General features: G+C 42.6%; 1 protein-coding gene across 12 annotated transcripts in view; it reads left to right on the top strand.

Moving 5' to 3' along the window:
• The window catches only part of LOC105478848 (L3MBTL histone methyl-lysine binding protein 4), a 448884-nt gene that overhangs the window by 36380 nt on the left and 385810 nt on the right, over positions 1-26694 (top strand). Inside the window, exon 1 of one of the 12 annotated variants that reach the window (XM_071085618.1) lies at positions 25681-26370. The exons of the other annotated variants lie outside the window; for them this stretch is intronic. The gene's annotated coding sequence lies outside the window, so the exon portion shown is untranslated. Of the gene's footprint in view, positions 1-25680; positions 26371-26694 lie in introns of those variants that run through there. 12 annotated transcript variants of the gene reach the window in all.

Here is a 26694-nt window from a genome sequence, read left to right as displayed (position 1 = left end):
GGTAATAACAAACTCCTCCGAGCTAAAAGAGCATGTTCTAACCCAATGCAAGGAAGCTAAGAACCTTGAAAAAAGGTTAGACAAATTACTAACTAGAATAACCAGTTTAGAGAGAACATAAATGACCTGATGGAGCTGAAAAGCACCGCCCGAGAACTTCATGAAGCATACACAAGTATCAATAGCTGAATTGATCAAGTAGAAGAAAGGATATCAGAGATTGAAGATCAACTTAATGAAATAAAATGAGAAAACAAGACTAGAGAAAAAAGAATAAAAAGGAATGAACAAAACCTCCAAGAAATATGGGACTATGTCAACAGACCAAATCTGCATTTGATTGGTGTACCTGAAAGTGATGGAGAGAATGGAACCAAGCAGGAAAACACTCTTCAGGATATTATCCAGGAGAACTCCCCAATCTAGCAATATAGGCCAACATTCAAATTCAGGAAATACAGAGGAGACCATAAAGATACTCCTTGAGAAGAGCAACTCCAAGACACATAATCATCAGATTCACCAAGGTTGAAATGAAGGAAAAAATGTTAAGGGCAGCCAGAGAGAAAGGTCAGGTTACCCACAAAGGGAACCCCATCAGACTAACAGCAGATCTCTCTGTAGAAACCCTACCAGCCAGAAGAGAGTGGAGGCCAATACTCAACATTCTTAAAGAAAAGAATTTTGAACCCAGAATTTCATATCCAGCCAAACTAAGCTTCATAAGTGAAGGAGAAATAAAATCCTTTACAGACAAGCAAATGCTGAGAGATTTTGTCACCACCAGGTCTGCCTTACAAGAGCTCCTGAAGGAAGCACTAAACATGGAAAGGAACAATTGGTACTAGCCACTGCAAAAACATACCAAATTGTAAAGATCATTGACACTATGAAGAAACTGCTTCAACTAATGGGCAAAATAACCAGCTAGCGTCATAGTAACAGAATCAAATTCACACATAACAATATTAACCTTAAATGTAAATGGGCTAAATGCCCCAATTAAAAGACATGGGCTGGCAAATTGGATAAAGAGTCAAGACCCATCAGTGTGCTGTATTCAGGAGACCCGTCTCACGTGCAAAGACACACAGGCTCCAAATAAAGGGATGGAGTAATATTTACCAAGCAAATGGAAAGAAAAAAAAAAAAAAAAAAAAAAGCAAGGGTTGCAATCCTAGTCTCTGATAAAAGACACTGTAAACTAACAAAGATTAAAAGAGACAAAGAAGGGCATTACATAATGGTAAAGGGATCAATGCAACAAGAAGAGCTAACTATCCTAAATATATACACACCCAATACAGTAGCACCCAGATTCATAAAGCAAGTTCTTAGAGATCTACAAAGAGACTTAGACTCCCACACCGTAATAGTAGGAGACTTTAACACCCCACTGTCAATATTAGACAGATCAGCAAGACAGAAAATTAACAAGGATATTCAGGACTTGCACTCAGCTCTGGACCAAGCGGACCTAATAGACATCTACAGAAGTCTCCTACCCCAAATCAACAGAATATACATTCTTCTCAGCACCTCATCACACTTATTCTAAAATTGACCACATAATTGGAAGTAAAACACTTCTCAGCAAATGCAAAAGAATGGAAATCATAATAAACTGTCTCTCAGACCACAGTGCAATCAAGTTAGAACTCAGGATTAATAAACTCACTCAAAACCACAAAACTACATGGAAACTGAACAACCTGCTCCCAAGTGACTACTGGGTAAATAATGAAATGAAGGCAGAAATAAAGTTGTTCTTTGAAACCAATGAGAACAAAGACACAATGTACCAGAATCTCTGGGACACATTTAAAGCAGTGTGTAGAGGGAAAGTTATAGCACTAAATGCCCACAAGAGAAAGCAGGAAAGACCTAAAATTGACACACTAACATCAAATTAAAAGAACTAGAGAAGCAAGAACAAACAAATTCAAAAGCTAGCAGAAGACAAGAAATAATTTAGATTAGAGCAGAACTGAAGGAGATAGAGACATGAAAAACCCTTCAAAAAATCAATGAATCCAGGAGCTGGTTTTTTGAAAAGATCAACAAAATGGATAGACTGCTAGCCAGGCTAATAAAGAAGACAAGAGAGAAGAATCAAATGACACAATAAAAAATGATATAGGGAATATCACCACTGATCCCACAAAAATACAAACTACCATCAGAGAATATTATAAACACCTCTATGCAAATAAACTAGAAAATCTAGAAGAGATCGATAAATTCCTGGACACATACACCTCCCAAGTCTAAACCAGGAAGAAGTTGCATCCCTAAAGAGACCAATAACGAATTCTGAAATTGAGGCAGTAATTAATAGCCTAACAACAAAAACTCCAGGACCAGACTGATTCACAGCCGAATTCTACCAGAGGCACAAAGAGGAGCTGGTACCTTTCCTTCTGAAACTATTCCAAACAATAGAAAAAGAGAGAATCCTCCCTAACTCATTTTATGAGGCCAGCATCATTCTGATACCAAAACCTGGCAGAGACACAGCAAAAAAAGAAAATTTTAGGCCAATATCCCTGATGAACATTGATGCAAAAATCCTTAATAAAACACTGGCAAACTGAATCCAGCAGCATATCAAACAGCTTATCCACCACAATCAAGTCGGCTTTATCCCTGGGATGCAAGGCTAGTTCAACATATGCAAATCAATAAACATAACCCATCACATAAACAGAACCAATGACAAAAACCACATGATTATCTCAATAGATGCAGAAAAGGCCTTTGACAAAATTCAACTCCCCTTCATGCTAAAAACTCTCAATAAACTAGGTATCAATGGAACATATCTCAAAATAATAAGAGCTATTTATGAAAAACCCACAGCCAATATCATACTGAATGGGCAAAAACTGGAAGCATTCCCTTTGAAAACCAGCACAAGACAAGGATTCCCTCTCTCACCACTCCTATTCAACACAGTATTGGAAGTTCTGGCCAGGGAAATCTCAAAAGAGAAAGAAATAAAGTCTATGTAAATAGGAAAAGAGGAAGTCAAATTGTCCCTGTTTGCAGATGACACGATTGTATATTTAGAAAACCCCATGGTCTCAGCCCAAAATCTCCTTAAGCTGATAAGCAACTTCAGCAAAGTCTCAGGATAAAAAATCAATGTGCAAAAATCACAAGCATTCCTATACACCAACAACAGATAGAGAGCCAAATCATGAGTGAACTCTAATTCACAATTGCTACTAAGAGAATAAAATACCTAGGAATACAACTTACAAGGGATGTGAAGGACCTCTTCAAGGAAAACTACAAAACACTGCTCAAGGAAATAAGGGAGGACACAAACAAATGGAAAAGCGTTCTGTGTTCATGGATAGGAAGAATAAATATAATGAAAATGGCCATACTGCCCAAAGTAATTTATAGATTCAATGCTATCCCCATCAAGCTACCATTTACTTTCTTCACAGAATTGGAAAAATCTATTTTAAAGTTCATATGGAACCAAAAAAGAGCACACATACCCAAGACAATCTTAAGCTAAAAGAACAAAGCTAGAGGCATCACACTACCTGACTTCAAACTATACTACAAGGCTACAGTGATCAAAACAGCATGGTACTGGTACCAAAACAGATATATAGACCACAGAACAGAACAGAGTCCTCAGAAATAACACCACACATCTACAACCATCTGATCTTTGACAAACCTGATACGAGCAATGGGGAAAGGATTCCCTATTTAATAAATGATGCTGGGAAAACTGGCTAGGCATATGCAGAAAAGTGAAACTGGACCCCTTCCTTATATTTTATACAAAAATTAACTCAAGATGGATTGAAGACTTAAACTTAAGACCTGGAACCATAAAAATACTAGACAAAAACCTAGGCAATACCATTCAGGACATAGGCATGGGCAAGGACTTCATGTCTAAAACACCAAAAGCAATGGCAACAAAAGCCAAAACAGACAAATGGGATCTAATTAAACTAAAGAGCGTCTGCACAGCAAAAGAAACTATCATCAGAGTGAAGAGGCAACCTACAGAATGGGAGAAAATTTTTGCAATCTATCCATCTGACAAAGGGCTAATATCCAGAATCTACAAAGAATTTAAACAAATTTACAAGAAAAAAACAAACAACCCCATCAAAAAGTGGGCAAAGGATATGAACAGACATTTCTCAAAAGAAGACATTTATGCAGCCAACAAACATGAAAAAATGCTCATCATCGCTGGTCATCAGAGAAATGCAAATCAAAACCACAATGAGATGCCATCTCATACCAGTTGGAATGGTGATCATTAAAAAGTCAGGAAACAGCAGATGCTGGAGAGGATGTGGAGAAAAAGGAATGCTTTTACACTGTTGGTGGGAATGTAAATTAATTCAACCATTGTGGAAGACAGTGGCAATTCCTCAAGGATCTAAAACTAGAAATACCATTTGACCCAGCTATCCCATTACTGGGTATATACCCAAAGGATCGTTGTCATGTTGCTATAAAGAGAAATGCACACGTATGTTTACTGTGGCACTATTCACAATAGCAAAGACTTGGAACCAACCCAATGTCCATCAATGGTAGACTGGATAAAGAAAATATGGCACATATACATCATGGAATACTATGCAGCCATAAAGAAGGATGAGCTCATGTCTTTTGCAGAGACATGGATGCAGCTGGAAACCATCATTCTCAGCAAACTAACACAGAAACAGAAAACCAAACACTGCATGTTCTCGCTCGTAAGTGGGAGTTGAACAATGAGAACACATGGACACAGGGAGGGGAACATCACACACCGGGGCCTATTGTGGGGTGGGAGGCTAGCGGAAGGATAGCATTAGGAGAAATACCTAATGTAGGTGAAGGGTTGATGGGTGCAGCAAACCACCATGGCACGTGTATACCTATGTACAAAAACTGCACTTTCTGCACATGTATCCTAGAACTTATAGTATAAATAATGATAATAATAATAATAATAAAAACCAACTCAGGAAACTCACCAGTCAAGGGTGTGCATGTAGGTAGTGTGGAGACAAGTGGACAGGGACATGAGAAGAGGTAAGATTTCTTCACCTGTACCTATTTATATGGTCTTGACTTTTGAACCGGATGAGTTTATTAGTTACTTAGTATGTGAATGGATGAATTTGTAACTAAACAAATAAACAAAACACAGCACAGTGCTCCTGGTGGCCAGCCAGGTTTGTGACCCTCGAGACAGGAGGCCAGGTGAGGATCAGAGAAATCCACTTCCTGTCTTTTCCCTTTTCCTGTTGGTGCTCCGTGCCCTCCTCCAAAGTTTTATTTGCTTTTGGTTGATAGAACTTTCTGGAATTAGTGATAGTCAGCATTACTAGCGTCCTTAGATAGTTGGCACTTTGTATCACCTTTTGTATTTTCACAACGATTTCAGTGGGAGGGCAGGAGATGGCAAATCCCATCTTGCTACTTTCATTCCTCCATTCAGATATTCATTTAACAGATGTGATGAGCTATTAGCAAGGGCCATACACTGTTCTAAGTCCTTGGGCTATGCTAGCAAAGAAAATAGTTGCGGAGCCTGACTACATCTTTTGTTAGGTTGTTTGTTTGTTTGTTTTTTGAGACAAGGTCTCACTCTGTCACCCAGGCTGGAGTGCAGTGGTGTCATCAAGGATCACTGCAGCCTCAACCTCCCAGGCCCAAGTGATCTTCCCATCTCAGCCTCCCGAGTAGCTGGGACTGCAGGTACACACCACCACACTCAGCTAATTTTTGTTGTTGTTGTTGTAGAGATGGGGGTCTCCCCAGCCCAGGCTGGTCTGAAACTCCTGGTTCCAAGCAATCCTTCCACTTTAACCTCCCAAAGTGCTGGGATTACAGGCATGAGCCACTGTGCCCAGCTGGGGCCTTACTTTGTGTACCCTGTAGATAGGATAGACAGACAACAAATACGCAGAAGAAAGGAACAGACAGCGTCAGTTCATCGAGTGTTTAGTGATGAAACTAAAACAGACTGATGTGACAGCGAGTCAGGGGGTGCTACTGTGGATAATTTTCAGGACTGACATGAGGAGGTGATGTTTGAAGTGGTGCCTACATTAGGAGGAGCAGGAAGCCCTGCAAGGATCTGGGTGCCGTGCTCTAGGTGGGCTGCAGTGAGTGCACAGGTGCTGAGGAGCATCTTGCTGGACACCTCTGGCGACAGTGGGAGGGCCACTGTGGCCAGTGAGGCAAGCAGGGAGAAAGCAGACTGAAAAAGTGGGGTAGGAGAGCTTGAGGGGCTAGACCCAGTGCATACGTGGCCTTGTAGGACTCGGTGACGAGTTTGGAGTTTCCTTAATGTGCTGGGAAGCTATTGGCATCTTGAGCAGGGCAGGGACGAGTTCTTAGCCACGACATTGTGGGCACATGTCTTGGGACACCTACGTTTAGCGTGTCTACACCTAAACCAGTGCCCTCGCCTCAGTCTGTGCTTCTGCCGATTTCTTGGTGAGTGGTTTTCTCACGTTGCTGCCCAAGTGGAGATTTGACGTCCAGGCCAGGCCCTTCTTTCTTTATTATTGCCCACGTCTGTTCTGTCACCAGATCCTACTGGCTTCCACCCCGTTCTTTCTGGTTCTTCTCTATTTCTCACCCTGACTGTTGCAGTTAGGCCATTGTCATCTCATTTACTAAACTGGTATTTATTGACGACCTCCTGTGCCCCAGACATGATTCCAGGTGCTGGACATACAGTGACAAAGAACCCTCTCAGAGGACTCAAGTAAAGGAACTAGTATGCAAAGTGCTGAGTGTGAATCTAAGGGAAGCGCTGGCTGTGGAGGTGTCCCTCACCTAGCCTGGGATCGGGGTGGTGGTTGCAGGAGGCATCCAAGGAAATGACGTTTACATGGAGCCCCAGGGGCAGCGAGGTGGTGGGAAGGTGGCTCCAGGTAGGAGGTGAGAAGAGAGTGCACAAGGTCAGGTTGTAGCACAGTCTGGCTTGGAAGAGAAGTTGGCTGGTCAGGTGGGAAGCCAGGTCAGGAGGTGCCTCAGAAGCCATGGCGGCCTGGACTGTATCCTTAGAATGGGAGAACGACGGAGGCGCCGTAAATGGGGGAGAGAGAGCCAAGCCATAGGGGCATTTTAGGTCCACATATGGAGAGTAGGTTTGGAAGGTACAAAGGCTGGAGTTCCTGTATCGACTGGGGCAGGTGCAGTGATCTAGGTGGCTGCCAGTGGAAGGCGCCTGTGAGTCAGAGTTTGCAATTCCTGTGGACATCTGAATTAATTCTGCAGCTCAGACTGCGTTACACTGCAGGAGCAGCCCGAGTTTCCCAATGCACCAAAGCAGAAGCTTTTTGGAAATCTATATATTTTTTCATATTATTGGGAATCTCTTCAGAATATGAAGGCTTTATTGAATTGCGTCTGAAATGAATTTCATTTAAATACTGAATTAATTGAAAGCTTTGCTTCTGAATATTTTTCCATAGATTTCACGGTGCTTTAGAAATTTCATTTTGCCTCATGTTTTAGTATTGGCAATAACTGCCAGTAATAGAAGTGGCAATGTTGAGGGAAATGATGGTGGCGAGTGTGGGAGGGTCTCAGTGGTCAGCTTTCTTACGGTGAGGAGAGGCGGGGATGGCTGGTTCTATAGTGTTTTCACTGGGACCAGGACTCACTGTGGAAGGGGAGGAAGTACCACTTTGTGGTGAGAACAGCACACAGGCTCCTGTTTACCATCCTAGTGGTTTGAATTTAATGAAACCCTTTGGAATTTTGACTGTAATCATGGAAGAGGTCATTTGCTTCTTTATTTGTACAGCTTTTTGTATCCATCTGTCCCATGAATATTTGTTGACACTCACTGCCTATTAGGCACGATCCCACAAAAGAAATGCGGTATTTGCCGATGAAGTAGGCCTCAACGTTGCCTTGCATCTAAAAGGCGAGACATTGCCAGGGAGTTTATTTTGTAGCTCTCTTGATAAAATGTTTTAGCAAACACTAGTGTGCCAGGCTTGGTCCTAACTCTCTGCCAGTGTTAACCCATGTAATCCTTGTGACAGCTCTGTGTGGTTGGTGCTGTTGTTACTGGCATTTTACCACAAAAGAACCAGAGCACAGGGGATAAGTGACTCACCCAAGTCACAGCTGTTCAGCAGTAGAGCTGGATTTGAACCCAGCCACTGCCATTCCAGAACTGGATTTTCAGGAAGATGCAGCAGGAGTATGAAGGGCGGGTGTGTGCATCTGCTATTTGTGTGTGCACGGGGGGAGATGTGGGTAACCAGCGGGGGGGGCTTTTATTTTACTTGAATTCTTCAGAGACCACTGAAAATTTACAACAATGAAGAAAAGTCGTCTCTTAAACCCATAAATTTTGTTTCAGTTATGAATTTCTAAGACCATCCTTTAAAAACCGCCAATAATTCAGCTTTGTGAGTCTCTTAGGAAACAAAACAAAACAAAATAACACAGTTTCTGTTTTGAGTAATCTGTCACATTCAAGTTTATTATTATTATTTTTTAACATTTTAGTTTATGGAAGTGGTAAAGTGGGGGTATTTCTTTTTATCAATTCACTTGACATTTGGGCAGATCTGATGGAGTTTGTAAATCAAGGCTTGCACTGTAATTCCCTTGTACTTTCTCTGGGATTTTCCTACTGTGATTCACTTGAAGATGTATTTTGTACGGTGCATAATCTGTTTAATCGAGAGCCTGCTTTGCCAACACTAGGTTGGATTCCTTGTTGGCAGGGTACGTTTGGGTAGAGCGACTTCTCTTTGCACTTTGTCAAAGCTCTAAGATCTCACTGTGTGTAGGGGTGTGTGCAGGGCAGATAGGAACAGGGGTTTGGTGAAGAACTGAGCATGGCTGCTGCCCCTACAGCAGATCAGCTAGCGAGGAGTCGATGTCAAGGACATCTAGTGGAGTGTTGGCCTGTGTTTTTATGCAAGTAGGAATGGAAGGGACCTCACTCCCGTTAAACCTAGCGGAGAGCATGCGTAGGGTAGCCGAAAGCCCAAGCCTTTTGACTGCCCTTTGGGAAGGTTTGATAAAGGACTACTTTGTTTCAGGTTGTTTCTTTACTGTGCAAGAGACAAGCTCTCCAGTTCCCAGCATGGATGAGGTTGCAGAGACAAGGATGCGCAAATTGGATAGCTTCCCAGAATCTGCAGAGTCACATCTTCATGGTGCGGCCTCATTATATTTCTTAGAGAAACTTTTTCCCCAGAATATTGTGGGGGAGGGAGCCATTAACATCACATTTAATGAAAGATCAGATATATGTGATTTTTTTTTGCATCATTCTGTTTTGGATGACAGTTTTCAAAAAGGAAAAAATGGTCAATATTTAAATGTGCTTTGCAACAATGAAACACTTAACGACCATTGATTGTCATCTTGCTTCTAGAGGACACAGAATTTAAACTTTCTTCCCATTATTTGCAAAATATAATTATGGTGGGTTAAGTTCCTGCGGGAAAACGTGTTTTAAGTGAAAGAATTGGAGTCAGACTGTTGTTTCGTTTTTTTTTTTTTGTTTGTTTTTAAAGAAAAATGATCACAAACAAAACACTGAAGCAATTTACATATTTTCAGCAATTACATATCTGTCCATTTGGTTATATGTAGGGTGATCATATAATTTAATGTACAGGTGAGAACACTTTGGAGAGTGAAAGGGGGCACTTAGTGGATTGGAAACAGTGGGTCAGCAGGTGTGCACTGGGATTGCTTTGTGCAAAACCAGGAGCTTTCACCACTCAGAGTTTAAGAAGCCTTGCTGAAGAATGGATATTGAAAAGAGGAAAATGAAATAAAGAGTTGCAAATTTTCATTTAATATTGAAGAGAATTATAGTTGGTTCTGGGATTTGATTTTATCTTGCTTTCAAACTAATAAGATACTGTTACAAATAAGCCTGTTATTTTTCATGGGTGCTGGCAGAGGACACGAGGCTCCTGGGTCAGAGGAAAAGGGGTGTCTAATTCATAGTACAGCAAGCACAACAGCATTGGCATATTTATATCAGTTTCCCTTGCCCCCCACATCCCCATGGGGCAGCTTGCTATGGACCAGGTGGATGCTGGACTTGCAGTATGTTTTCATCATAGCAGAGTTGCACACCCAGGCAGGGGCAGCCACCACAGTTATAGCAAGCAGTAAATACGCCTAGTCTTTCCCAGGGGCTGAGAGAGGGAGGTGGAGAAAGGAGCAAAGAAGGTAACTCATGTCTCAAAGTTGCTAGCTGCATAAACAACCTTAGGAAATGGCCTGGGTGGGAGGGTGGTCAGGGCCTGAAGTCTTGGCACTGCTGACAAGATGTGTAGGGGTCCAAGGGCCCAGGAGCACTGTCTCTCCCAAGAGTTCTGAGTTGTGACATGTATCCTCTTTACGGCTTCAGGCCTGTGTTCATTGCGTCAAGGTAGACATTGAAGAGAGGCTATTGTGGAGAGCCCTATGGAATTCATGGATGTCTTTATGGTGATATTGATAAGCTTCTTGAGAAACTGAGCCTGGAATTAAAAGAATGATTTCTTATAGTGTTCTGAGACCGAGAACAAGATCAAATTATTAGGCTTTCTGCTTTATTACAGGTTGGCATCTATTTTCTTAACCACAGTTCAGTGAAATATGCATTTGTAGCTAAATTAGGAAAGTTCTCTAAGCATTATTTGTTCTTACCAAGCACCAGTGCCCTGCCTTAACAATTCAGTAACATTTGGGGCGGGAAATGTGAGGAAGGCCATTGTTGGAAGAGATGCTCTGCGGTAGTAAGGGTTTTGGTGAAATTTTGGAGGATGATTTGCCAGGCAGAGTTGGCTTTCCTCAGGATCGTGCAGCGTTTTATGCTTGAGTTTCCTGGGTGTGTCGCTGTTTCCCAACGTGAGCCTGGGCTGTCCTGGGCCCTTAGCTTCCTCCGAGAGGCTCTCCCCGCAGGGTCTCGCTTCCAGAGTAACCAGCCCTGGTGCTGTCTTCCACCCTCATCAAAACCTGCTTTTCACAGGCATTTCCAGAACTCCACTCTGGGTGTTCTGCTGAGTTCTCTGATGGTTTGTATTCTGGCTCATCAGCACAGGTGTAAGCCAGGGGGTGGCAAGTCATAGCCCAGTGGCCACATCTGGCCCGCTGCCTGTTTTGTCAGTGTTTTTACTGGCACACAGCCATGCCCATTTGTTTTCATATTGTGTGGCTCCCTCGTGCTCTGATGGCGGAGTTTAAGTAACTGCCGCAGGGACTATGACCCTCAAAGCTTAAGTATTTACAGTCTGAACTTAAAAAAAAAAAAAACTGTGCTGACCCCGGGTCTAAGTTAATAGATCAACTGGACAGAACCCTCCTTGGTGCTGCAAGGCTTGCTCCTGTGCATTTCCCACAATGCTCTGTGCATTCCCACAATGCTCCTGTGCATTTCCCACAATGCTCTGTGCACAGAAAGTGCTGCATCTGCATTTGATAAGTGAGGAAAGATAAGCGCTGGTTGGTGAAATGCGCATGAAAAGCGCTGGCCTGCAGTTGTGGAAACCCAAATGTCTTTTCTTACAAACTTTTAATTTTTAAAAATTTTTCTGAGTCTGCTTGCTGAGGAAAGCCCATACATCTTAAGAGTGCATTTGGTGGGGGAAGTGCTTCAGCTCTGTCCCTGTCAACTGGGGACAGTGTGGCCTGCAGGTTTATCAGAGCGGCTGTGTCTACCTCCCAGCTCAGTCTCCTGTCAGGGAGGACCCTTCACCACCGCCGAACCTTTGAATCATATGCACATTTAACTTAGGTGACTTCATCTCTTTTGGCCACCGGTAGTGGGTGTGATTCTGCCGCTGCCCCGGGTGGGAGGGGGCCTGCTGTGCCCTCATGTGTGCTGGGTTATGTAGGCCCCGAAGGGACTGTGCTGTGCTGAACAGGAGGCATGGTTTCCATCTGGGTTCCCACTGAAGAACCTGCAGTGTTTCCCCCGCTGGAACAAAAGCTGACTTTATTGCTCCTTTAGAGGCATTTATCATTTTCCAAGTCTGATGGGATTGTATGTAATTTTTCCCTTTGCATGAGGACATTAGAACCTAACTTCCCATAACATGCCAGTCCGCTGTGTTTATGATTCATGCATCAGGATTTATGCCTGCTCTCTGCCAGGCACTGTCCTGGGTGCACAAGCAAGAGAGGGAGACAGAATAAAAACCTCACCTATGCCTTCCCTTCACCCGTGTCCAATAGTAAGCCAGGTCGGTGCTTTCTTTTGTGTTTTTTTGTTTTGTTTTTGTTTTGACACCGAGTCTCACTCTGTCACCTAGGCTGGAGTGCAGTGGCATGATCTCTGCTCCCTGCAACCTCTGCCTCCCAGGTTCAAGCAATTCTTGTGCCTCAGCCTCCTGAGTAGCTGAGACTACAGGCACGTGCCACCATGCCCAGCTAATTTTTGTATTTTCAGTAGAGACAGTGTTTCATCATGTTGGCCAGGCTGGTCTTGAACTCTTCACCTCAAGTGATCCACCCGCCTCGGCATCCCAAAGTGCTGGGATTATAGGCGTGAGCCACTGCGCCTGGCCGGTGCTTTCTTTATAAGGCATTTTACTACCTTTTCTCCCCTCTAACTAGAAACTGCTGGTTACTTTGCACCTGGGCTATTCTAGCAAATCTTCCAGCTGGATTCTGGGACTCCCTGACTCTTGGCTGTTGTCCTGTGAATGTCATCCCAGGTCTGTTGCATATCCCCCTTTCCAACCAAATCCAGCTGTAATCCTGCTTGGCTTTCACAGCCCTCCATGAAGCCTTCCTGGGCAACATGATTTCCTCTTTTTCCTCATAAGAAATGGCCTCCCATGTATCTGAGCTCTTTTCTGTTTCTGAGCCATGGCCTGTGTTATTTCCCTTGCATAGAGCGACCCCTTCTAAAGATTCTCCTTCCTCTGTATAAGGCTTTTTAGCACCATTGACAGTTTTGGACCAGAGGGTTCTTTGTGATGAGGGGTTGTCCTGTGCTTTGTAGGGATGTTTAACGCATGGCTGGCCTCCACCCACCACATGCCAGCAGCACCCCTCCCCACCATCCCCTGGAGGACACATTCCCTCACTTTCAAGCTACTTTCTTATATTTTCTGTTCCTTTCTTATATCAGCATATTGATGAATTATGATCTTTATACAGATTGCTGATTTCTGTTTTTTAATTTGTGTACTTTTGAGAACCACTGCTTTCAAAGTGTATGTGGGGGACACACTGCCCCAAGTGGTAGCCCTGCTTCTCCAGGAAGCGTCTGTCGACTGCAGCCCTTGCTCACCTTCTCTTCCTTCGACTAGTGTAGCGCTTGTGCATAACAGGCATTGACTTTTTTTTTTTTTTTGAGACACAGTCTCTCTCTCTCATCCAGGCTGAAGTGCGGTGGCGAGATCTTGGCTCACTGCAGCCTCTGCCTCCCAAGATCAAGGGATTCTCCCACTTCCGCCTCCTGAGTAGCTGGGACTACAGGCATGTGCCACCATGCCTGGCAAATTTTTGTATTTTTAGTAGAGACAGGGTTTCACTGTGTTGCCCAGGCTGGTCTCAAACTCCTCACCTCAAGTGATCTGCCCACCTCGGCCTCCCAAAGTGCTGGGATTACAGGTGTGAACCACCACGCCCAGCCTCCAGGCACTGATCTTTATTAAGATTAATAATTAGACAGCACTGTTTGCCAGTTGCTTACAGGGAATGAATCTTGTTTCCAGAATTGTGTTGTAGGCTCCTAAAGTCAGGGACTACAGGGCATACTACTTTTCTGGGTCTTTTGGGAAGTTTATGAAACTTTCTGTGGCTCCATTTTCTCATCTGCAAAATGAGGACAACAATACCTATACCTCAGGGCTGCTTTGAAGTTCCACGAATTAGTGCATGGAAAGTGCTGAGCAGGCACCTTGGCAGACAGTAAGCACACGGTCAGCAGCTATCTACCTGCGGTGACTACTGTTTATCACCCAGTGTCCCTAGCAAAGTAGGTAACCCAGTGGGTAGTCAAGTTCACTTTTACTTCTTTAGGGAAGTGACTGGAATGGGAGCATGTGGGCTGCGGCCTCAACAAAGATCTTCTGGTGTTTTCTCTCCTTTGCTTGCACCCCAAATATTTTTATGCTGTTGACATCAGTTAAAAGTAAGCACCGATTGCCACGTTACTGTGAGCCATGGAGGAGCAGCACAGAGCAGGTCATGGTGGATGCTGGCGACTGGAAAGAGTGTAGAGGATGAAGGGAAGATGGTACCTCCCTCGCCTGTGCTGAGGTCTTTATGCATTTGTGTGTTGACTCTCTTTCGTGTGGCTTTCTTGTGAGCTCCAGGGAAATCATGCTGGCTTGGTATCCCTCAGTAACTCAAAGCTGAAGTGTGTTCAGCCACATCTTCCTTCCAAGCATGTTCTTCCCAGGACTTGGTTTTGAATTCCTGTTTCATGAGCTTTGTGACTACAACCTGTAGAACTTCCACTTCTTTATAAAATGGGAATGATTCTAATATCTCCTTCCCAGGGTTGAAGTGAGGGCTAAAAGAGGTAATGCTGAATCCGTATCTTGTGAGTAAAGCTCATGGCATCTGTTAAGAGGCAAATCACCATCCTCTGTGACCATTAGTGCTATTTATGATGTGCCTTCCTAGTGGTCTTGGGAAATCTGGAAATGGGCGGCATTCTGAAAGCAGCCTTGGCCTCACAGTACTTTATCTGAGTGCTCTGTCTTTAGGTCGGGTGGCTTCTGGGGCCTTCTGAGCAACATGCACAAGCTGCGACAGCTACTGGCAAAGGAGTGTGAAAAGAGGTCGTCAGGGATTGCCCTGACCCCAGCTTCTGAGAGCAGGTGCAGCGTGTGTTTCTGATTCGGTGGGCGAGGCCAGGTGAGAGGGGTTCTGTGTGAAGACATTCTCTGTGGGCTGGGGCGGAGAGCACCCTGAGGAGGCGGCACTGATGTGGTTAATCCATTGGCCTGGTGGGAAGCCTGTTCTCGACGGGAGGCCACTCATTTTCCAGGAAGGACACACTGGCCAATAGCTTAGGCCTTTGGCAAGAGTTTATTTTAAAGTGAGGTAATGGCGATGGTAACAGGAGTGTCTGTGAGGCTGTCTTCTTGGCCTTCACAGTGATGGTTTGTAGGTAAGTTTTGAAAAGAGCACACTTCTGTGTTTTACTGCAGACTGAAGGGTTTTCTAGGCGTGTATGTAAGGAATAGGATTACTGCCCACTCAGAAAAGATGGCATGGCATGCAATCAGAGGGACCCGACAGAAAGGTTAGCTCCAGGGTTAGGCTGTCGGGCTTGGGATCCTCTTAGCTCCTGCTGGGCGAGCGTCTCTCCTGGCCTTGCCTTCTGGCACCTGCTGTGGGCTCTGCTAGGGACTTGTGTTTTGTGCCCTGTTTGGGTTCGGTGAGTCAGGTCACTGCCAGGCACTGCTGCTGCGTCTCTTTCTAATGCAGAGATCTGCTCCACAGATAGTCTCTTTGGCTAGAGTAAAAGGAGATCTTCCTGTGGGTATACAGTACATTCAATAATTTCCTTTTAAAGCACTCATATACATCCTTGAATCTTTTAGAAAAAGGCAGGCAAATGATGAGAGAAAGTCTGGCATTTTGATGGCATCCCAGTCTCCTTGGCATTAAACAAACATCTGCACTCAGCAGAGTTTTCCTGTCACAACATCGTCCATTCAGCTAGATTCTGGCTGGGAATAGTCTTTTTGGGAATGTGTGAAATTAGACACCTATTTAAAGTTGTATCCACAGCTTTGCTTTACAATACTAATAGAGATATGTAGAATTCATGAATATCAATTCCTTGTATATTCATAGACCTTCTCTAGTCCCTGTATTATGCACTTCTTGCCTTCATTTGGAAAGAACTACTCCTAGATAATATCATTATTTAAAAACACAAACTTTTCTATCTTAAGAATTCAGTGATACTGTGAACACTTTCAGATGTTGGAGGATGGCCTTAAAATAGACACTGATGCTATTATGCTATCTTTCTTTAGACATAGTAGCCACAGTTTGTTCTCTGACATGAGCGTTTGTCTGTATTTTCTGTATGGCCAGTTCTGGGAGCTCAGCATGTTGCAACGTTGTTTAAAGAAGAATGTGCTGACCATCTGTGGACAGGCATTTTCAAGTTAATACTGTGTCAGGGAATGCATATTAAATTACGTGTCTGTTCTATATGGAGAAATTATTACATTTAGTTATTAAGTTTACAAGTTTTAGACATAATTTTTAAGTTTATGCATTTAGAGAAGGAAAGGACTATAGAATTAAATAAAAGGTTTGGAAGTTTCTTTCCTTAATCTAGCCCAGGCATGTATATAATTGAGGTTCCAGAAGTATGCTACGGCCACCTTCCCATCTGCACTCCTGACAAAGTGCACCCTGTTTGCCGTGCCCTTGTGAGGTGCATTTGGCTAAGGTTGGGTGATTTTTTTTCACAACTTGTGCATACGTTGACAGTGTCTGTCCTCTTTATTTAATATGAGAGAGTAATGTTGCTTAAGTGAATTCAGCTTAGGTAATTATTTAAAAAGAGTGACTTAGGGCAGATTGTAATGTCCCTTGAAGAACTAGTGATAATTTGAAAATCATTTAGCTTGCAAACAATACAGTGTTTCAAGTAACTTTTCAAAAGCTTGCAGAAGATAGAAGGGACTGTGGAGCCAATTTGTATCAGAGATAGTAGCCTTGTTCTTTCCTTGACTTTACAAGTTCTTCTTGCTCTGTGGGTATTGTTTTCCTTATCTGGAATGCGGGATCTGACAATTTAAACCACACTATTGTTGCTGCCTTATCTTCCTATGAGAAACCTGAGCCATTTTCTTCTTTAGATGGCTAAAATGTCTGTTTTCAAATAGGACAGGGCCAGTAGAATAAATCTTCCATTTATTTCTTCTGAGGATAAAGCAGATAGAATAAGTTAACAGCATTATCATGTGCAATTATGGTTAACCTACTTTTATTTCTTCTTGAGTTCATAGCGTATGTCTTTATGTCACAAAGCTGGGAGGAAAATAACAGCTCCTTAGACATTCCATTGAACAGTGACTTTATTATCTTTTCCTCTCTGTTTCTCTTACTCTCTTTTTTTGCCTGTGTAAAACATAATGTTTATACATTGTGTAACTTTTCTAAAGTTTTTTGTGTGAAGGGAAGCATGTTTATTCCATAAAACATATTCGTAGGTGCTTGATATCATGATATGATAATCTCAGTATTTAATAAATATTTTTAGTGATAATTTTGATTGCATTGATTATATGCATGAATATTCAAGCCTAAGTTTATAAAGATACAGAAATATATCTAGTAACAACAGCATGAATAAACATTTTATTTAATTTGAAAACTTAGACTTTTGATTTTTTTTGCTATAACATATATTTTAAAAAATAAAAACTTGTCCTCACTCTTGGTTACTAGTCTTTTTTTATGGGTATGGAAGTTAATAGTGTCTATTTTTTTTGTAGCTGCTTTTGAAATATGCCTTAAATTTTGTTTACAAATATAATCTAAATTGCCTAGATGGTAAAGACTTTACTGACATCTGAGATTACAGTTATGAAAATATTAGGCATTGTGTAGAAAGTGTATATGATAGATACAAATTTAGAGTGTTATAATTTATCCTAATGAATTTTAAACATGCCACAAAATATATCCTTTTGATTACACTTATGGGTAAATTTGTGTTATGTGTAAATTATGATGACATCTAATTTCATCAGTTTTAGAGTTTAGCAGTTTATTTAATGATGAAAACATTGGTAAAAAGAAATGTTACCAGTGACTCTTTTACTTAGGAAGTAACGATGAAGCTTTTAGGTTTGAATTATGGACTCTGTTCTCTGTAGAAATAAAGGACTAATTTGTATTTTTTAAGACTGGAGTTCTTAACTTTTTGGTCTCAGGATCCTGTTATACTTTTAAAAACTACTAAGGACCCAAAAGTACTTTTAGTATTATATGTGTCTTATATAACAATATTTATGGCATTAGAAATTACAATGGAAAAAATTAAGAATATTTATTAGTTTATTTAAAAATAACAATATAATCATTACTTAACATAAATAATATTTTAATGAAAATAATTATATTCTCTGAAACAAAAATATTTAGTGACAAGAGTGGCATTGTTTCACATTTTTGCAAATGTCTTTAATGTCTGGCTTAATAGAAGACAGCCAAATTCTTATATGTATTTCTGCATTGCAGTCTGTTGCAATGTGTTGTGTTGGTTGAAGTATAAGAAGAAAATCCAGGCATGCATAGATACAAGGGTCGACAAGAGAGGATGTCGAGGACCCCTTGAAAATATGATGGAGACCCTCAGGGGCCCTTGGACGACAGTTTGAGAATCATTTTTAAGACAATGGGTAGAGTTTTAGTGATACCCTCTTCCCCCCACCCCCAAATGTTAGATGTCGAGGGAGTATAGTAATCATGAGAAGTCATCTGAACTTGGAGTAAGGCTTGCTGCTGTTAGTAAGTTATGTGAATTAAGCATGTAATACCTTTGAAGCTCAGTGGCTGTTTTTACAGTATGATTCAGAACAGCAAAGCAGTTAAGTGGGCATGGGAGCTCCAGATGGAGACTGCCTGGGTTCAAAACTGGGCTCCTTCACTGAGTGGCTTCGTAAGTTGGGGCAAGTTTCTTAATCTCTGTAAACTTCAATTCGTTCCTCTCTAATATGGGAATAGAAGAGTCGTTTCTCCTGGAATCACTATGAGGCTTAAGGGGTTAACTCACATGAAGTATTTGAAAGTTTTGCAAGGAGTAAGCACTCAGCAAGTTAGCTGTTAGTATTTTTGTTACATCTGGGTTTCCAAAAGTAGCTTAATGGCCACCATTTTCTTTATCTTTGTAACTTCTGACATTGTACTTTCAGTTTGCTTTTTAATACATATACTTGGGTGGACTTTCCCTGTCAACTCTCATAACATTGCAGTTTGGAGGTGGTGGGAAGTGGTTGAGAAGACACGGAGATTCCTGGAGGGGCACTGGGGCACCCGCGGGGCCTGGGTGTCGGGTGTAGACATGTAGTGAGCCATCAGGGACTGCTCCTGGACGTTTCATACCTGGGTTTTCCATGAAGGGGTTTGTTAGAAGAAACGCTTCCAAAGTTAAACCAAGTATGAAATCCACTTACTGCCACAATTTACGAACTGAGGAAACGGAGACTTGACCGGTTTTTGGCGATTTTTCTTTCATTTTTTTTTCCACTAGGAATAGAAGAATATCTGTGTCTAGCATTTAATTTCATCCCTGATATTTGTTCTGGACTATTATTTCCGTCAGATTTCCTAGAAAACAGCCTCTTCATTTTCACAGGAGCTATGGGAAAAGTGTTTTAGAACGGAGACTTTTCCTCTGTGGTTCACAGTAGATGAGTGCTGTACGCGGGCATCAGTGTGTGGCGACTGAAAGGCAGTGCGCACGTGCACACACTTCCTTCTCCACCTTTCTCCCCGAAAAAGCCAGTACAGCCTGGGATTTGGGATTTAACATTTCTAATAAAAACTTGCATTTGTTTTTTCCCATATCTTACATTGCTTTCTTTTCCCACTATTTTCCAATACCCTGTGCAGAAAGTGCTCAGTAAATACTGGTTCATTAGTTGTTACTAAGATGTTGTAAGTTACCAGGGAGGGAAAGGGTTATATTGGAAAAAGTGCACATTTTAAAGTCAGAGATACTTGGGTGCAGCTACTGGCAGTATCATTTCTTGGTATTGTGATTTGTGTGTAATTTCTCTGAGCCTTATTTAAAAAATAGTCATAATGAGACTTCACAGGGATGTCATAGAATTGCAGATTACATAAATGAAGGTAGCCATCCTCCACTAGACCCAAGTGGCTGGGGAAGGAGCAGTTTTCCAGCAGAGAGAGGCGCTGTTAGCAGAAGGAGAGAGGGCTACTGGGCTACCCAGCAGACAAAACTATAGAGATGGTGTATGTGAGCTCTTCTAGTGCTGGTCTCTTCATGCCTTTTCCTTTCTTTTACTTTTTTTTTTCTTTTGTTCTCTTCTCTTCTTTTCTTTTCTTTCCTTCTTTCCTCCTCCTCTTTCTTTCTCCTTCTTTCTTTCTTGAAACAAGTTTCTTTCTCTCTCTTTCTTTCTTTCCTTCTTTCTTTTCTTTTCTCTCTTCTTTCCCTTTCCTTTCCTTCCCGCCCCTCCCCTCCCTTCCTTTCTCCTTCCTTCCTTCCTTCCTTCCTTCCTTCCTTCCTTCCTTCCTTCCTTCCTTCCTTCCTTCCTTCCTTCCTTCCTTCCTTCCTTCCTTCCTTCCTTCCTTCCTTTTCCTCCCCTCCCTTCCCCTCTCCTCTTTTCTATTCTTCTTTTTTTTTTGATAGTGTCTTGCCCTGTCACCGAGGGTGGAGTACAGTGGTGTGATCACGGCTCACTGCAGGTTTGAACTCTTGGGCTCAAGGGATCCACCCATCTCAGCCTCTCAAGTAGCTGGGACTACAGGTGTCTACCACCATGCCTGCCTAGTTTTTAGTAGGGATGGGGGTCTCACTATGTTTCTCAGGCTGGTCTCAAACTCTTGGAGTCAAGCGGTCCTCCTGCCTCTGCCTCCCAAAGTGCTGGGATTGCAACCACGCCCAGCCACAATTTATTTCTACTACTTAGGCTCCTCAGTTGCTCAGAGCAGAGGCCCACTAGAGAAAGCCTAAGGAAAGAGACGACGTACATGGAAGCCTTTGGAGGTCATCTGTGGAACCCCTGCATAGGACTGCAGCCAGCTGAAGAAGCAGAACCTGGCATTGGCACACTGTCAAGGACTGTCTCTTTAAAGATCACCTTCATTCTCCTTTCCCACTGCAGTCTGGTTTCCTCCATTTCCACATGAGGAAAATAGGTTCTGCCAACGATTTCCAGCCTGTGTGTTACAATCTAACCTCCCAGAGAAGGGTTAATCTGATCGACCTTAGTTCCTATTACAGATTCCTTGTACGGAATCTGATTTGTCCAGCTTGAGTCTGGAGGCCACCCCTGGATCTGTGGGCTGTTGCCAGGGCTATGATCATGTGCGTACAGGGCAATTTCTCATGCAAAAATTTGCACAGTGGGGGCAGGCGGCAGTGGGGAGATGCAGCAGTTCCTGAAAAAGAGATGTTGGCAAGAGAGCCTGGTAGACTGTCATTACTATTTATACTGGAAAGAGAACTGAATTTAGTGTGAGAAGATCTGTGTTTGAGTCTTGGCTCTGCTGTTTTGAGCTACCGAGGTCCTGAGCATTTCTCTTAATGGGGCTCTGACTCTCAGTGTCCTGCTGGGTGTCACATGCTTCACCCATTGTGGGCCACAGTTAAAACATCAATAAGGGCCGGGCGCGGTGGCTCAAGCCTGTAATCCCAGCACTTTGGGAGGCCGAGGCGGGCGGATCACAAGGTCAGGAGATCGAGACCACAGTGAAACCCCGTCTCTACTAAAAATACAAAAAATTAGCCGGGCGCGGTGGCGGGTGCCTGTAGTCCTAGCTACTCAGGAGGCTGAGGCAGGAGAATGGCGGGAACCCGGGAGGCGGAGCTTGCAGTGAGCCGAGATCGCGCCACTGCACTCCAGCCTGGGCAACAGCGTGAGACTCCGTCTCAAAAAAAAAAAAAAAAAAAAAAAAAAAAAAAAAAAAAAAACATCAATAAGGGCTGTTACTACTGCTGCTGCTGCTGTTTCTGTGATTACTAATTACTGGTGTTGTTATAATCATCATTATTACTTACTTTGCCCACCTAGTATCTTTTTTTTTTTTTTTTTTTTTTTTTAACAGAGTCTTACTCTGTTGTCTAGGCTTGAAGGCAGTGGCACAATCGCAGCTCACTGCAGCCTTGGACTAGACTCCTTGGCTCAAGCAGTCCTACCTCCTCAGCCTCCCAGGTAGCTAAGACTACAAAAGTATGCTACCATGCCCAGCTAGTTTTTTAAATTTAAATTTAAATTTCTTTTTTGTAGAGATGAGGTCTTGGTATGTTACTCAAGTTGGTCTTGAACTCCTGACCTTCAGCAATTCTCTTGCCTTGTCCTCTCAAAGTGTTGGGTTTACAGACACGAGCTAGCACTGCACTCTGCCCCAGTATCATTCTTGAGAGCATCAAATCATATAATGTATGGGAAAGCAGTTTAACCCCATACACGTGCTCATTAGGGATTATGATTTAATCACCGTCTCACGGTCTAATGTCATTCTCTTCATTCTTCCTGCTCAACCTTTGATCTCTCAGTTTATCTTCGTGTAACATTAAAGTGATAAATCTCCTTTTCGAGTTAATTAGCTTTTGTAAAGTTTTTGGATGTTTGATATATAAGATCCTAGAAAAGTGAAAACCTCTAGAATAGAGGATAGAAGAGTGACTGATTTAATTTCCTGTCTCATCTGGCTTTATTTAAATTTTTTTTTTTTTTTGAGACAGGGTCTTACTCTTTCACCTAGGCTGGAGGAGTACAGTGACACAGTCATAGGTCACTGCAGCCTAGAACTCCTGGGCTTAAGGGATCCCCCTGCCTCAGTCTCCTGAGTAGCTGGGACTACAGTGCACACCTCCACACCCTGCTAAATTTTGTATTTTTTATAGTGATGGGGGTCTCACTATGTTGCCCAGGCTGGTCTTGAACTCCTGACCTCAAACTATCCTCCCACCTTGGCCTCTGAAAGTGTTGGGATTATAGGCATGAGCCACTGCTCCTGGCCTCAGCTGGCTTTAACATCTCCTTATAGAGTTCTGTTTCTCTATAAGTACTGTATTCATGAAACAGAGAATGACATTTTACCTGCCAGCTTGTTGTTAGTATGTCATGTGGTACTTCTGAATTATTAACTCACACTTAAGTAATTATGAAAGCATGAAGAGAGGACAAAAGGGAAGACCATGAGTTTCTGAGTCATACACCCCTTTAATCCATTGTGTCCGCTGCCTTCTGCTTGCCCCCCACACTAGGAGGAATATGAAGAGTGAGATGCAGAGAACGTTCAGTCTCTTTCATTGAAAACATAAGTCTGTAACGCACTCACAGGTCTCCTTTGCATAACGATCTGCTTTGGTCACCTAGTACTTCAACAGAGTGCTGAAATCTCAGTCTGTCCAAATCTCTGGGAATTTTTGAGAGTTTAAAATAGATTTGGTTTGAAATTTCCCCCAGAAATCCCTAGAACAAACAACTTATTTAGAATGCTTTAGATTTATTTTTTTAGATATGTCATAGCTTCACCCTCTTCTAAGAGTTATCTATGCTCAAGTGAAAAAAGATGTTTAGAGAAAATTTATTTTAGCCATTTTCTCAGGATTATACTAAGTCATTGTTTGAAGTCATGATTTCTCTTTTTTCTTTTAAGCTGGAGTCTCACTGTGTTGCCCAGACTGGAGTGCAGTGGCATGATCTCGGCTCACTGCAATCTCTGCCTCCCAGGTTCAAGCCATTCTCCCGCCTCGGCCTCCCAAATAGCTGGGATTACAGGCATGTGCCACCATGCCTGGCTAGTAGAGACAGGGTTTCACCATGTTGCCCAGGTTGGTGTGGAACTCCTGACCTCAGTTGATCTGTCCACTTTGGCCTCCCAAAGTGCTGGGATTACAGGCGTGAGCGACCGTGCCCAGCTGTGTTTGAGGTTATGATGTATTATTAAATGTTGGCCTGAGAATTAAGTAAGTTGCTAAATTTTATACCTTTAAATAATTTCAGAATGTTTTAAATGACTGATTAAGCTTGTGTTGCAGGTCTGGACTATGAAAGTAACTGGCACAGAATGAAAACACTAGATTTTAATCAGTAAATACGGCATGAAAAGACCCAAAATGTGATTCTTTGCAAGACATTTTCATAAACTGAAATCATACCTGGGCTTTCCACTGGAATATGGAACAATGCAGAAATAGACATGGCAAGTTCTCCACTTGGTCCCCATCTGCACAGGGCTCTCCCGTGGAGCCCTCAGGCAGGTGCTCCTGCTCATTCCTCTCCCCATTGGTTACCTCGCTTCAGGGAACTGGCCTCTCACTGCTTTCCATGTGCAAAAGGGGCAGTCTCCTGTGTGTTTGAAGAGCCAAGTTTCCTGAGGGTAGACATTGTAAACTTAGATGACACAGACTTCCTGAAGCTTGTGCCGGTTAGATCCTAGGAGGTCTTACATTTGGTTTGAGGAGCACGGGAAGGTGGGCTGGGGAACCGGAGTAGCTGGCATGACCAGGTGTCACTTTCTTATCCATAAGCCTTAGACTTTTGCTGCAGCTTTCTTTCTTTTTGGGTGACTTCCTTTAATGCTCTGTTCTAAAACTGCAGGGTTTTGGAGGGATCTGCTTTGAAGCGGAGCGACATCGATCATTTGATATCTTTTGTGGAGGGGACTCTTGACTAGATAGTGGGCCAAGGTGCAGGAAGCCCTGGAGTGTGGGCTCAGCCCAGGGCTGTATCCCTGAGCATGTGGTCAGCTAGCTGCATGACCTTGTCTCATTTCTTTGGCCTTCAGTTTTTCTTTCTGTAAAATAAGAAGGTTGGATTAACTTGCGTCCATCTTCCAAAAAAGCTTTTTCATCAAACACACGTTTATTTAATCGGCACTCTTAGTAAAGTGTAAGTTAGACCCGGAAAAGGTCTTAAAGGTCATTTTCTAGGATAGTCTAAGCCACTGATTTTACAAATGAGGTCGTTAACTCCCAGAATAGTGAAGCACTTGGTTTAAAGCTGCGTAATTTATGGTAAGTTGATTTTCTGCACCTTGATGGAGGGAAGGGTAGGCGAGGCTGCGAAGGAGACGGACGTGTGCTTTTCGTGACGTGTGCTCTGCTTTGTCTTCATCTGTCCAAGGCTTGGTTGAAGGCATTTTCTAGTGGCTGTGGTTTTGTGTCTTCCCAAGGAACTGAAAGAGAACAGTGAGATAATGAGATTATGTTCTGAACTTTGAAGCACTAAATGCAGTCAGCCTGGAGATAAAGCTTTTAATGATGCATGCGTGAGTAATTTCATTGTGATAGTTGTATCACAATTTATGCTTTTTACATAATCCACAAGGCTTAGCCAGCTGACTTACCCATGAAGTGACCAGAAAATCCTGTCATTCTCTGTTGTATATGCATATGGTTTGACGTCTCTAATGATTTTTTTTCAAAAGTCCTGATTGTGACAATTAGGCCCCAGTCATGGAGGGGGATTTTCACAGTTGCTTATGTATATGTAGTATCTTGAAGAGAGTGATTTAAAACCCGGCAGTCAGCATTTGGAGGACTCCTGCATTCCTTTTAAGAACAAGAGGAATCTCTTTTTCTCTCAAACATTTACTACATAGAATTAGAATAGATCATTGGTAGGGGATGATGGGGGTGGCTGGTTTTATAGAAAAGGTACCAAAATTGGCCAGGCACGGTGGCTCAAGCCTGTAATCCCAGCACTTTGGGAGGCCGAGACGGGCGGATCACGAGGTCAGGAGATCGACACCATCCTGGCTAACACGGTGAAACCCCGTCTCTACTAAAAAATACAAAAAACTAGCCAGGCGAGGTGGCGGGCGCCTGTAGTCCCAGCTACTCGGGAGGCTGAGGCAGGAGAATGGCGTAAACCTGGGAGGCAGAGCTTGCAGTGAGCCGAGATCCGGCCACTGCACCCCAGCCTGGGCAACGGAGTGAGACTCCGTCTCAAAAAAAAAAAAAAAAAAAGAAAAAGTACCAAAATTAAATGAGCTGCAGAATGAAAAGAAGGTGCTAGTTATTTCACTGTTCAGGATTTTTTTGTTTGGTGCTTTTACATATTACTAATTTTTTTCTTCTGAAGTTCCACCCAATAAAGACTTAGGAATTTCACAGAATGTCTCAAGATTTGATGAGAAAGTAAACAAGAAAATATATAGTAGTCTGAAAGACTCCAGCCTGTTGTCACCATTTCTTTTCAAGATAAATGGAGTTTCTTAATTACATTTTTTGGGGATAGACTTAAGCAGACTGAAACAAGATTTCAGGTGGGAGCTAACTTGATAAGATATCAATGCTTTGGATGAGATATAGCAAAAGTCGGATAAAGTCACGTGGCGCACAATGACATTTTCATCAGTGACGGACTGCATATATGACACTGATCCCATAAGATTGTAATGGAGCCGAAAAATTCCTGTCACCCAGTGACAGTGGGCAGCTGTGGCAGTGTTGTAGCCCATGGCATTACTCATGTGTTTGTGGTGATGCTGGTATAAACAAACCTACTTTATACTTTATAAAGTAAGAAGTTATAGTAAGCTAAGACCAACTTATCATTGAAGAAAGAAAAATTGTTTTTGGTAAATTTGGCATAGCTTAAGTGCACAGTGTTCATGAAGTGTACAGGAGTGTACGGCAATGTCCCAGCCTTCCCATTCACTCAGCATTCATTCACTGATCCACCAGAGCAGCTCCCAGTACTGCAAGCTCCATTCATGGTAAGTGACCGCCATTTTTTATCTTTTATACCGATTTTTTATTGTATCTTTTCTACGTTTAGAGAAATACTTACCATTGCGTTACAATTGCCTGCAGTATTCGGTGCGGGTTTGTAGACTAGGAGCCATAGGCCATTCCACATAGCCTGAGTGTAGTAGGTTCTACCCAGTAGGTGTGTGTAATTGCATTATGGTGTTTATGCTCATAACGCATTTCTTAGAACAAATCCTGTTGTTAAATGACAAATGACTGTGTGTTTATGTTGATCCAGGCAATCAGGAAAAAAAAAAAATCCATCTATGAGGAAGACAAGCACATGATGT

The sequence above is a fragment of the Macaca nemestrina genome, chromosome 19 (assembly GCF_043159975.1).
Source record: "Macaca nemestrina isolate mMacNem1 chromosome 19, mMacNem.hap1, whole genome shotgun sequence".
NCBI lineage: Eukaryota > Metazoa > Chordata > Mammalia > Primates > Cercopithecidae > Macaca > Macaca nemestrina.
This window is presented reverse-complemented; position numbering and strand designations above follow the sequence as displayed.